Here is a 12,571-nt window from a genome sequence, read left to right as displayed (position 1 = left end):
GTGTAACTTCAATCAAGGCGAGTGCAGTGACAGCACAAGTATAGGTTCCCTTTTGATAGCGATTAATATTACTATTTTAAACTCACTCTGATATGCGACTAACATTTATCTCTTCAGATTTCATTAGAGAATTGGGAAAAAGAGATAATTTTTATAGCAACTACGACGAGCAATAAATAACTGTCATAGTTGATTTCACTGCATCTACTTTGTACCAGATTACTGATGTTTTCAGTAGATGATCCAGACTCATGAAATTCAATTGTATTTTTAAATCTAGGACACATAGGGTGAATTTTGTGCTTTAAGCACCTTTTGCAGCTTATGTGGATGTGTTTGGAGAAACGATAATGAAATGCTTATAGCTTAAGCACATAACATATAAGTTTATATTATTAAAATCACCGATAATAGTTGTGGACATGTGTGTATATATAATATCAATTATTAAGTTGTTTATTACTCAACGATATTATTCAGTTTAACCTTATAATGTGAGTTTCACACTTTAGACGATCCAAATTCGGTTAGAGGACTCAAGTTATTATTAGAGTGTAGGGAATTCTTGCTGTTTCGATTTGATTTTTTTAGCACGTATAATATACCTGATGAATCATGTTTTTCTATTTTTTTTGTTTATTTATTTTGGTCATATGTTTTTAATCTGTTAGATTCATTGCTATCACTTGATGATAGGGTTTGCCTTTGCGATGATTGATTATTATTTTTATTTACAACTGTAATTGTTTGTGTTTTGGGATTATAAGTATACTACTTCATCTATCATATTTTTGGCCAAATCTTTATTTTCCAGTTTATTTTTTATTCTTTAGCCTATTTGCAGATCAACCGAAGACCTCAAGTGTGATTGTGTAACTTCAACCAAAACGAATGCAGTGACGTCAGAAGTATAGGTTCCCTTTTGATGGCTATTAATATTACTCTTTTAAACTCACTTTGATATGCGACTAACAGTTATCTCTTCAGGTTTCATTACAGAATTGGGAAAAAGAGATAATTTTTATAGCAAATACGACGAGCAATAAATAATTGTCATAGTTGATTTCACTGCATCGACTTTGTTTCGGATTACTGATGTTTTCAGTAGAGGATCCAGACTCCTGAAATTCAATTGTATTTTTAAATCTAGAAAACATAGGGTGACTTTTGTGCTTTAAGCACTTTTTGCAGCTTATGTGGATGTGTTTGGAAAAACGATAATGAAATGCTTATAGCTTAAGCACATAACATATAAGTTTATATTACAATCACCCATAATAATTGTGGACATGTGTGTATATATAATATCAATTATTAAGTTGTTTATCACTCAACGATATTATTCAGTTTAACCTTATAATGTGAGTTTCACACTTTAGACGATTCAAATTCGTTTAGAGGACTCAAGTCATTATTGGAGTGTAGGTTCCTTCCTTGTGTTGTTCTTAGAGTTGTCATATTTCAATTACAATGATTGTTATTTCAAATGTGCTTAAATTTGTTCCATATTGGTTTCAACATTTTGCAAAATTGATGCTAGGGAAACTTGAATTAAAAGAAAATTTAAACTATAATAGAAGGTGTGGGAGTTGCGACAGAAAAAATCAATAAATACGCAAAATCTAGCAAATAAAAAAACCAAGAATAAATCTTTAGCTGACAACAATAAAGGTAATTAAAATGATTTCCATTGTGATAAGTTTTCTGAAGAATAAATGTAGACTGCAATTATTTTTTTAAAAGCACATTTTACTATTTTACCTTCTTCTATTTTTTCTTTTAAAATCCTTTTCCTTATACCATGTGGCTATCCTGCTCTAATTTTTCATGTTATAGACTTGGGTTGGTTCTTTTTAATCGGATGGGTTCGAGTTCTATAAAAACATAGTTAAACTACCACACGCGGAGATAAGGTGAATTTTTTCGTCAACCCTATTTAAAATTTTAATATATTATTTTTTTAAGGATCTTGTATTGATAAAGAGAAACTTGGTTTTTTGGGTTTGCAACAATTTTAAAGTCACTGATAATTGCTCTTTTAATTTTAATCAAAATCAATATTTCATATAAAGTATCGTTCGTAATATACACATGCTACACCAAATAAAAAAAGTGGGAAGATTGGCACGTAAATTCTTGTTTTTCCGCTAGAATCTCATAAGAGTGGTGATATTTGAACATCCATTTGAGACAACTCTTGTGACAACTTCTTTTCTCTCTCTTTTCATTGGTCAGAAACAATGGAGAGAGAAAAAGGAAGAGAGAGAATAAGAGTATAATGTGAGTAAGAGAGAGAAGGTTGTGAAAAAGTTGTCATAAAATGGATGTACAAATATCATTTCTCATTTCATAATTAATAAGGAAAACTAATAATCATAAATATATAAAAATTTTGACTATATTAAATGAGTATTAAAAATATTTTATGCAATTAAGGAAAAACTATAATCATAAAGAAAAATAAAATTTGACTGTATTAAATGAGTGTCAAATATTTTTTTAAACCTTTTTCTAAAACTAATGAATATATGTATAAAAGATAATTTCATGTATTTTAATTTTTATAAAATAAACTATAATAAATATCTTAAATTTTTAAGCATATTTTTTGTTTGAGTGCATACAATAATGTTTGGGCCAACAAAAGTATAACCATTAACCCATCTCAAAATCTTTAGAGAAAAAATCCTAAATCCTGTCCTTTAAATACATGTGTCTTCTTCGAAAAAGAACTCATTATGTATCTTCTGAATACCAAGAGAATTAGTGTTATCGTGGTGAACTTTGATCCATTGCATTTTTTTAATCAAAGAAATTACACTTGAGTGATTGAGTACGATCAATTCTCTATCCTCTTCATCTTTTTTCAAGTGTATTTCCTTGATTAAAGAAATTCATTGGATCATTTGAAGAAATTTGTTTGTTGTTCGGATTGTGTAAGGAATTCTTGTTGTTTCGATTTGATTTTTTTGCATGTATAATATACCTGATGAATCATGTTTTTCTGTTTTTTTGTTTATTCATTTTGGTCATATGTTTTTAATCTGTTAGATTCATTGCTAGCACTTGATGATAGGGTTTGCCTTTGCGATGATTGAATATTATTTTTATTTACAACTGCAATTGTTTGTGCTTTGGGATTATAAGTATACTACTTCATCTATCATATTTTTGGCCAAATCTTTATTTTCCAGTTTATTTTTTATTCTTTAGCCTATTTGCAGATCAACCGAAGACCTCAAGGGTGATTGTGTAACTTCAACCAAGACGAATGCAGTGACATTGATGAGTCATTTATTGCTTACTTTTATATGCTTTTTAGTTTAGTTTTAATTAGATTTTATTTTATTTTATTTTATATTAGCATTATTTTCTTTTTAGGATAGTTTACTTTAAATTGCATTTTATTTTATTTCAGGAATGAATATTGGATGGATTGAGTCTTGGAGCAAAAGAAAGGGACTTGGAGCTGATTGGATGCAAAAATAAGAAGATTGAGAGACAAAAATATGTCTCCCCAAAGTCAGAAGCTTGGCACGGCCCGTGCTAGCATTGGCACGGCCGTGCCACCCTCCAGAGTGCTTTTTGTTGCTTTTGCTTAGATATTAAGCTACTCTATTTTTAGCCCGAATGTAATTGCTTAGATTTTAAGTCGAATGAATGCTATAAATATAGTAGCCATCCATCACAAATATTCATCTTTCCTTGGAATACAATAAGTGACAATTGCTTTTCTAATTAAAGTTCTTTTCTTTTCCTTTATTTTCTTGTCATTTACCTTTATGATTTCTCTCTTCTCCCCCATGTCTACGATGAACATGAGTGAGTAGACTTCTCCTTGTCTTGGGATTGTTGGATAAGTCTAAATGACATAATCCTAATCAAACCAAGCTCTAAGCCTTAATCTTATGTAACCCTAATTTCTTATCTAAATTCACCGCTTTAACATGGATCAACCATTATCAAACTGTGGAAACGAAAGTGGAGGGCTTGATAATTGTTTATCCATTATTCCAAATATCAATTCATAAAACGAAAGTGGAGCTTTGATATTCGAACAAGTGAATTTAGACAAGGATTGCAAAGTCAGCGAAATAGGCTTTGCAATCTTTGAGACATATAATATCGATCTTCAAGGGAACTAATAACAATCAAGTCAGCGAAATAGGCTTGGTTGTTAGAGGAACCAAAATCTAATAGTAATCAAGTCAGCGAAATAGGCTTGGTTGCTAGAGGAACATAAGAGAAACTGTCTTGAGAAATTAGGTCTAACATAACATTATAAGCTTATAGTTTTGGTTTGAGAAGAACTTGTTATTTAGATGAAACCAACGATCCCAAGGCTCTTTTTATTATATTAATTTTCAACCGTTTGAAAACCCCAACTTACAATTCTTTTCTCCTCTAATCATTTCCAAAGGTTAATTAAATTAAACTACTCTCTGTCGGAACGATACTCTTTTCATACTACTTCGGTAAGACCGTGCACTTGCGGTTTTATCTCATCCGACATCACAAGTATAGGTTCCCTTTTGATAGATATTAATATTACTCTTTTAAACTCACTCTCATATGCGACTAACATTTATCTCTTCAGGTTTCATTACAAAATTGGGAAAAAGAGATAATTTTTATAGCAACTACGACGAGCAATAAATAACTGTCATAGTTGATTTCACTGCATCGACTTTATTTCGGATTACTGATATTTTCAGTAGAGGATCCAGACTCCTGAAATTCAATTGTATTTTTAAATCTAGAAAACATAGGGTGACTTTTGTGCTTTTAACACTTTTTGCAGCTTATGTGGATGTGTTTGGAAAAACGATAATGAAATGCTTATAGCTTAAGCACATAACATATAAGTTTATATTACAATCACCCATAAGAATTGTGGACATGTGTGTATATATAATACTAATTATTAAGTTGTTTATCACTCAACGATATTATTCGGTTTAACATTATAATGTGAGTTTCACACTTTAGACGATCCAAATTCGTTTAGAGGACTCAAGTCATTATTAGAGTGTAGGTTCCTTCCTTGTGTGGTTCTTAGAATTGTCATATTTCAATTACAATGATTGTTATTTCAAATGTTCTTAAATTCGTTTTATATTGGTTTCAACATTTTGCAAAATTGATGCTAGGGAAACTTGAATTAAAAGAAAATTTAAACTATAAGAGAAGGTGTGGGACTTGCGACAGAAAAAATCAATAAATACGCAAAATTTAGCAAATAAAAAAACCAAGAATAAATCTTTAGCTGACAAGAATAAAGGTAATTAAAATGATTTCCATTGTGATAAGTTTTCTGAAGAATAAATGTAAACTGCAATTATTTTTTTAAAAGCACATTTTACTATTTTACATTCTTCTATTTTTTCTTTTAAAATCCTTTTCCTTATACCATGTGGCTATCCTGCTCTAATTTTTCATGTTATAGACTTGGGTTAGTTCTTTTTAATCGGATGGGTTCGAGTTCTATAAAAACATAGTTAAACTACCACACGAGGAGACAATGTGAATTTTTTGATCAACCCTATTTAAAATTGTAATATATTATTTTTTTAAGGATCTTGTATTGATAAAGAGAATCTTGGTTTTTTGGGTTTGCAACAATTTTAAAGTCACTGATAATTGCTCTTTTAATATTAATCAAAATCAATATTTCATATAAAGTATCGTTTTTAAGAGTGGTGATATTCGAACATCCATTTGAGACAACCCTTGTGATAACTTCTTTTCTCTCTCTTTTCATTGGTCAGGAACAATGGAGAGAGAAAAATGAAGAGAGAGAATAAGAGTATAATGTGAGTAAGAGAGAGAAGGTTGTCAAAAAGTTGTAATAAAATGGATGTACCAATATCATTTCTCATTTCATAATTAATAAGGAAAACTAATAATCATAAATATATAAAAATTTTGACTATATTAAATGAGTATTAAAAATATTTTATGCATTTAAGGAAAAACTATAATCATAAAGAAAAATAAATTTGACTGTATTAAATGAGTGTCAAATATTTTTTTAAAACTAATGAATATATGTATAAAAGATAATTTCATGTATTTTAATTTTTATAAAATAAACTATAATAAATATCTTAAATTTTTAAGCATATTTTTTGTTTGAGTGCATACAATAATGTTTGGGCCAACAAAAGTATACCCATTAACCCATCTCAAAATCTTTAGAAAGAAAACCCTAAATCTTGTCCTATAAATACATGTGTCTTCTTCAAGAAAGAACTCATTATGTATCTTCTGAATACCAAGAGAATTAGTGTTATGATGGTGCAGTTTGATCCATTGCATTTTTTTAATCAAAGAAATTACACTTGAGTGATTGAGTACGATCAATTCTCTATCCTCTTCATCTTTTTTCAAGTGTATTTCCTTGATTAAAGAAATTCATTGGATCATCATTTTTCTAGCAATTTGTTTGTTGTTCGGATTGTGTAAGGAATTCTTGTTGTTTCGATTTGATTTTTTTTTTTGCACGTATAATATACCTGATGAATCATGTTTTTCTGTTTTTTTGTTTATTCATTTTGGTCATATGTTTTTAATCTGTTAGATTCATTGCTATCACTTGATGATAGGGTTTGCCTTTGCGATGATTGATTATTATTTTTATTTACAACTGCAATTGTTTGTGTTTTGGGATTATAAGTATACCACTTCATCTATCATATTCTTGGCCAAATCTTTATTTTCCAGTTTATTTATTTTTCTTTAGCCTATTTGCAGATCAACCGAAGACCTCAAGGGTGATTGTGTAACTTCAACCAAGACGAATGCAGTGACATTGATGAGTCATTTATTGCTTACTTTTATATGCTTTTTAGTTTAGTTTTAATTAGATTTTATTTATTTTATTTTATATTAGCATTATTTTCTTTTTAGGATAGTTTACTTTAAATTGCATTTTATTTTATTTCAGGAATGAATATTGGATGGATTGAGTCTTGGAGCAAAAGAAAGGGACTTGGAGCTGATTGGATGCAAAAATAAGAAGATTGAGAGACAAAAATATGTCTCCCCAAAGTCAGAAGCTTGGCACGGCCCGTGCTAGCATTGGCACGGCCCGTGCTAGCATTGGCACGGCCGTGCCACCCTCCAGAGTGCTTTTTGTTGCTTTTGCTTAGATATTAAGCTACTCTATTTTTAGCCCGAATGTAATTGCTTAGATTTTAAGTCGAATGAATGCTATAAATATAGTAGCCATCCATCACAAATATTCATCTTTACTTGGAATACAATAAGTGACAATTGCTTTTCTAATTAAAGTTCTTTTCTTTTCCTTTATTTTCTTGTCATTTACCTTTATGATTTCTCTCTTCTCCCCATGTCTACGATGAACATGAGTGAGTAGACTTCTCCTTGTCTTGGGATTGTTGGATAAGTCTAAATGACATAATCCTAATCAAACCAAGCTCTAAGCCTTAATCTTATGTAACCCTAATTTCTTATCTAAATTCACCGCTTTAACATGGATCAACCATTATCAAACTGTGGAAACGAAAGTGGAGGGTTTGATAATTGTTTATCCATTATTCCAAATATCAATTCATAAAACGAAAGTGGAGCTTTGATATTCGAACAAGTGAATTTAGACAAGGATTGCAAAGTCAGCGAAATAGGCTTTGCAATCTTTGAGACATATAATATCGATCTTCAAGGGAACTAATAACAATCAAGTCAGCGAAATAGGCTTGGTTGTTAGAGGAACCAAAATCTAATAGTAATCAAGTCAGCGAAATAGGCTTGGTTGCTAGAGGAACATAAGAGAAACTGTCTTGAGAAATTAGGTCTAACATAACATTATAAGCTTATAGTTTTGGTTTGAGAAGAACTTGTTATTTAGATGAAACCAACGATCCAAGGCTCTTTTTATTATATTAATTTTCAACCGTTTGAAAACCCCAACTTACAATTCTTTTCTCCTCTAATCATTTCCAAAGGTTAATTAAATTAAACTACTCTCTGTCGGAACGATACTCTTTTCATACTACTTCGGTAAGACCGTGCACTTGCGGTTTTATCTAATCCGACATCACAAGTATAGGTTCCCTTTTGATAGATATTAATATTACTCTTTTAAACTCACTCTCATATGCGACTAACATTTATCTCTTCAGGTTTCATTACAAAATTGGGAAAAAGAGATAATTTTTATAGCAACTACGACGAGCAATAAATAACTGTCATAGTTGATTTCACTGCATCGACTTTATTTCGGATTACTGATATTTTCAGTAGAGGATCCAGACTCCTGAAATTCAATTGTATTTTTAAATCTAGAAAACATAGGGTGACTTTTGTGCTTTTAACACTTTTTGCAGCTTATGTGGATGTGTTTGGAAAAACGATAATGAAATGCTTATAGCTTAAGCACATAACATATAAGTTTATATTACAATCACCCATAAGAATTGTGGACATGTGTGTATATATAATACTAATTATTAAGTTGTTTATCACTCAACGATATTATTCGGTTTAACATTATAATGTGAGTTTCACACTTTAGACGATCCAAATTCGTTTAGAGGACTCAAGTCATTATTAGAGTGTAGGTTCCTTCCTTGTGTGGTTCTTAGAATTGTCATATTTCAATTACAATGATTGTTATTTCAAATGTTCTTAAATTCGTTTTATATTGGTTTCAACATTTTGCAAAATTGATGCTAGGGAAACTTGAATTAAAAGAAAATTTAAACTATAAGAGAAGGTGTGGGACTTGCGACAGAAAAAATCAATAAATACGCAAAATTTAGCAAATAAAAAAACCAAGAATAAATCTTTAGCTGACAAGAATAAAGGTAATTAAAATGATTTCCATTGTGATAAGTTTTCTGAAGAATAAATGTAAACTGCAATTATTTTTTTAAAAGCACATTTTACTATTTTACATTCTTCTATTTTTTCTTTTAAAATCCTTTTCCTTATACCATGTGGCTATCCTGCTCTAATTTTTCATGTTATAGACTTGGGTTAGTTCTTTTTAATCGGATGGGTTCGAGTTCTATAAAAACATAATTAAACTACCACACGAGGAGACAATGTGAATTTTTTGATCAACCCTATTTAAAATTGTAATATATTATTTTTTTAAGGATCTTGTATTGATAAAGAGAATCTTGGTTTTTTGGGTTTGCAACAATTTTAAAGTCACTGATAATTGCTCTTTTAATATTAATCAAAATCAATATTTCATATAAAGTATCGTTTTTAAGAGTGGTGATATTCGAACATCCATTTGAGACAACCCTTGTGATAACTTCTTTTCTCTCTCTTTTCATTGGTCAGGAACAATGGAGAGAGAAAAATGAAGAGAGAGAATAAGAGTATAATGTGAGTAAGAGAGAGAAGGTTGTCAAAAAGTTGTAATAAAATGGATGTACCAATATCATTTCTCATTTCATAATTAATAAGGAAAACTAATAATCATAAATATATAAAAATTTTGACTATATTAAATGAGTATTAAAAATATTTTATGCATTTAAGGAAAAACTATAATCATAAAGAAAAATAAATTTGACTGTATTAAATGAGTGTCAAATATTTTTTTAAAACTAATGAATATATGTATAAAAGATAATTTCATGTATTTTAATTTTTATAAAATAAACTATAATAAATATCTTAAATTTTTAAGCATATTTTTTGTTTGAGTGCATACAATAATGTTTGGGCCAACAAAAGTATACCCATTAACCCATCTCAAAATCTTTAGAAAGAAAACCCTAAATCTTGTCCTATAAATACACGTGTCTTCTTCAAGAAAGAACTCATTATGTATCTTCTGAATACCAAGAGAATTAGTGTTATGATGGTGCAGTTTGATCCATTGCATTTTTTTAATCAAAGAAATTACACTTGAGTGATTGAGTACGATCAATTCTCTATCCTCTTCATCTTTTTTCAAGTGTATTTCCTTGATTAAAGAAATTCATTGGATCATCATTTTTCTAGCAATTTGTTTGTTGTTCGGATTGTGTAAGGAATTCTTGTTGTTTCGATTTGATTTTTTTTTTTGCACGTATAATATACCTGATGAATCATGTTTTTCTGTTTTTTTGTTTATTCATTTTGGTCATATGTTTTTAATCTGTTAGATTCATTGCTATCACTTGATGATAGGGTTTGCCTTTGCGATGATTGATTATTATTTTTATTTACAACTGCAATTGTTTGTGTTTTGGGATTATAAGTATACTACTTCATCTATCATATTCTTGGCCAAATCTTTATTTTCCAGTTTATTTATTTTTCTTTAGCCTATTTGCAGATCAACCGAAGACCTCAAGGGTGATTGTGTAACTTCAACCAAGACGAATGCAGTGACATTGATGAGTCATTTATTGCTTACTTTTATATGCTTTTTAGTTTAGTTTTAATTAGATTTTATTTTATTTTATTTTATATTAGCATTATTTTCTTTTTAGGATAGTTTACTTTAAATTGCATTTTATTTTATTTCAGGAATGAATATTGGATGGATTGAGTCTTGGAGCAAAAGAAAGGGACTTGGAGCTGATTGGATGCAAAAATAAGAAAATTGAGAGACAAAAATATGTCTCCCCAAAGTCAGAAGCTTAGCACGGCCCGTGCTAGCATTGGCACGGCCGTGCCACCCTCCAGAGTGCTTTTTGTTGCTTTTGCTTAGATATTAAGCTACTCTATTTTTAGCCCGAATGTAATTGCTTAGATTTTAAGTCGAATGAATGCTATAAATATAGTAGCCATCCATCACAAATATTCATCTTTACTTGGAATACAATAAGTGACAATTGCTTTTCTAATTAAAGTTCTTTTCTTTTCCTTTATTTTCTTGTCATTTACCTTTATGATTTCTCTCTTCTCCCCCATGTCTACGATGAACATGAGTGAGTAGACTTCTCCTTGTCTTGGGATTGTTGGATAAGTCTAAATGACATAATCCTAATCAAACCAAGCTCTAAGCCTTAATCTTATGTAACCCTAATTTCTTATCTAAATTCACCGCTTTAACATGGATCAACCATTATCAAACTGTGGAAACGAAAGTGGAGGGCTTGATAATTGTTTATCCATTATTCCAAATATCAATTCATAAAACGAAAGTGGAGCTTTGATATTCGAACAAGTGAATTTAGACAAGGATTGCAAAGTCAGCGAAATAGGCTTTGCAATCTTTGAGACATATAATATCGATCTTCAAGGGAACTAATAACAATCAAGTCAGCGAAATAGGCTTGGTTGTTAGAGGAACCAAAATCTAATAGTAATCAAGTCAGCGAAATAGGCTTGGTTGCTAGAGGAACATAAGAGAAACTGTCTTGAGAAATTAGGTCTAACATAACATTATAAGCTTATAGTTTTGGTTTGAGAAGGACTTGTTATTTAGATGAAACCAACGATCCCAAGGCTCTTTTTATTATATTAATTTTCAACCGTTTGAAAACCCCAACTTACAATTCTTTTCACCTCTAATCATTTCCAAATGTTAATTAAATTAAACTACTCCCTGTCGGAACGATACTCTTTTCATACTACTTCGGTAAGACCGTGCACTTGCGGTTTTATCTCATCAAGTTTTTGGCGCCGCTGCCGGGGAGTAAACTAATTTGATTAACTCTTTCTTTGTGATTAGAACTCTTTTCTCTTCCTCTTTTCTTCTACTTCTTTCATTGTATTACCACTAACTTATTGGGTTCTCGGTTTCTTATGCGAAGAAGTAAAAGTCTCGGAGAATTTATTCCTGAGATCGAAAGATATTTGCATAAGAAAAAGAGAGAGGCACAAAATAATACTGTTATGGCTGAACGCACTCTCAAAGAGCATGCTACTCCTTCAACGGAAGAGCCACAAGCTATTATCGTTTACCCAACGGTTGAGGGTAATAACTTCGAGATCAAGCCTGCACTACTCAATTTGGTGCAGCAAAATCAGTTTTCTGAATCACCCACTAAGGATCCAAATCTCCATATTTCTTCCTTCCTTAGACTCAGTGGCACCATAAAAGAGAACCAAGAAGCCGTAAGACTTCATCTCTTTCCCTTTTCCTTAAGGGATAGAGCTAGCGCTTGGTTCCATTCCCTAGAAGTCGGTTCCATCACTTCATGGGACGATATGAGGCGAGCATTCCTTACCCGATTTTTCCCCCCATCTAAAACCGCTAAACTTAGAGATCAAATCACGCGGTTCAATCAGAAAGATGGGGAGTCTCTCTATGAAGCGTGGGAGCGTTTCAAGGAAATGCTTAGACTTTTTCCCCACCATGGCATAGAAAAGTGGCTTATAGTCCACCCGTTTTATAATGGCTTGTCATATACCACTAAGATGTCTGTTGATGCAGCTGCAGGTGGAGCTCTAATGAACTAGAATTATACGGAGGCTTACGCATTGATTGAAGACATGGCTCAGAATCACTACCAATGGACTAACGAGAGAGCTGTCACCGCTTCTACTCCCTCTAAAAAAGAGGCAGGTATATACGAAGTCTCTGAATATAACCCACCTTGCTGCTAAGGTTGAGGCATTAACGTAAAAATTTGAAAAACTTAATGTTAATGCTGTC

At 31.0% G+C, this 12,571-nt stretch overlaps 1 non-coding gene across 1 annotated transcript; it reads right to left on the bottom strand.

Annotated features, from left to right (window-relative positions):
- Positions 1–12,171: 12,171 nt before the first annotated feature.
- LOC112422252 (small nucleolar RNA R71) lies at positions 12,172–12,278 on the bottom strand. The gene has a single exon (XR_003012619.2). It is a non-coding gene; the product is annotated as a small nucleolar RNA R71 (small nucleolar RNA).
- Between the last annotated feature and the right edge of the window lie 293 nt (positions 12,279–12,571).

The sequence above is a fragment of the Medicago truncatula genome, chromosome 3 (assembly GCF_003473485.1).
Source record: "Medicago truncatula cultivar Jemalong A17 chromosome 3, MtrunA17r5.0-ANR, whole genome shotgun sequence".
Lineage (NCBI taxonomy): Eukaryota > Viridiplantae > Streptophyta > Magnoliopsida > Fabales > Fabaceae > Medicago > Medicago truncatula.
This window is presented reverse-complemented; position numbering and strand designations above follow the sequence as displayed.